Source organism: Calidris pugnax, unplaced genomic scaffold, assembly GCF_001431845.1.
Source record: "Calidris pugnax isolate Ruff unplaced genomic scaffold, ASM143184v1 scaffold171, whole genome shotgun sequence".
NCBI lineage: Eukaryota > Metazoa > Chordata > Aves > Charadriiformes > Scolopacidae > Calidris > Calidris pugnax.
This window is the reverse complement of record NW_015091064.1, coordinates 10,448,161-10,449,316: the sequence shown is the minus strand read 5'-3', so window position 1 is coordinate 10,449,316 and position 1,156 is coordinate 10,448,161. Positions and strand designations below refer to the sequence as shown.

Genomic DNA, 1,156 nt, shown 5'->3' with positions numbered 1-1,156 from the left:
CTGCCCCCAAACTGAGCCGCACGCCCCCGGTCCCCGGCAGCGCATCAGGTGGCGGGGTCGTAGGAGAAGGGGAGGGGGGATCTGGGGGGTGTCCTGTCCCTATCCCGGCTGGGCTGCACCTCACAGCCTGTCCTCAACCCCCGAAAGGCATCCTCCAACCCCCTGCTACCCCATCCCGTGCACCCCCCCTCCCGCCCCGTCCTCAGACCAACCAACGTGCAACCCTGCTCCCCAAAAATACGCACAAGCCCTGTCCTCACGCACAACCACGCACAACCCCATCCCAGGCACAAACCCGTGCTCAGACCAGCCGTGCAAGCTCCGTGCCCGCGTACAAACACATCCCTGCACTCTCAAAGTAACGTACGACTCAGTTCTCCGAGCCCAAACTCATGCAGAAGCCCCATCCCCAAGCCCAAACTCATGCAAAACACCCATCCTCAAGCTAAAACCCATGCCCAAGCTCCAATCCCAAACCCAAACTGATGCAAAACCCCCATGCTCAAGCCCAGTCCACGCGAAACCACCATCCTCAAGCCCAAATCCATGCAAAACCCTCACCCTCAAGCCCAAATCCACGCAAAACACCCATCCTCAAGCCAGAAGTCATGCAAAAACCCCATCTTCAAGCCCAAATCCATGCAAAAAACCCATCCCCAAGCCCAAACTCATGCAGAAGCCCCATCCCCAAACCCATGCAGAAGCACCATCTCCATCCCCAAACCCATGCCCAAGCCCCGTCCTCAAGCCCAAACTCATGCAAAACCCCCATCCCCAAGCCCAAACCCATGCAAACCCCCCATCCCCAAGCCCAAACCCATGCAAACCCCCCATCCCCAAGCCCAAACTCATACTTTAACCCCCTCCTCAAGCCCAAACCCCTGCAGAAGCTCCATCCCCAAATCCATGCAGAAGCCCCATCTCCATCCCCATCCCCATCCCCATCCCTCCCGCCCGACGGCGGGGTCCCGGCGGGGCAGCCCGTCCCGGTTCCCCTGCCCCACTGCGGGTCGTTGCGCTGCGACCCCACCCCACCCCACCGAGGGCACAGCGGGGCGGCTCATGGGGGGGGTCCGGGGCTGCTCCGCGCCTCCGTCAGCCCCGGTAATTCCTCCCCCCCCCCCCCCGGGGGCGCACCCCCCCCGCAAAAAAACAC

The 1,156-nt window shown here is 62.4% G+C and overlaps 1 protein-coding gene across 1 annotated transcript in view; it reads right to left on the bottom strand.

Annotated features, from left to right (window-relative positions):
* Nucleotides 1–1,156, bottom strand: part of LOC106896634 (growth/differentiation factor 7-like) — a 4,883-nt gene that overhangs the window by 2,763 nt on the left and 964 nt on the right. The gene's annotated exons all lie outside the window — the stretch shown is intronic.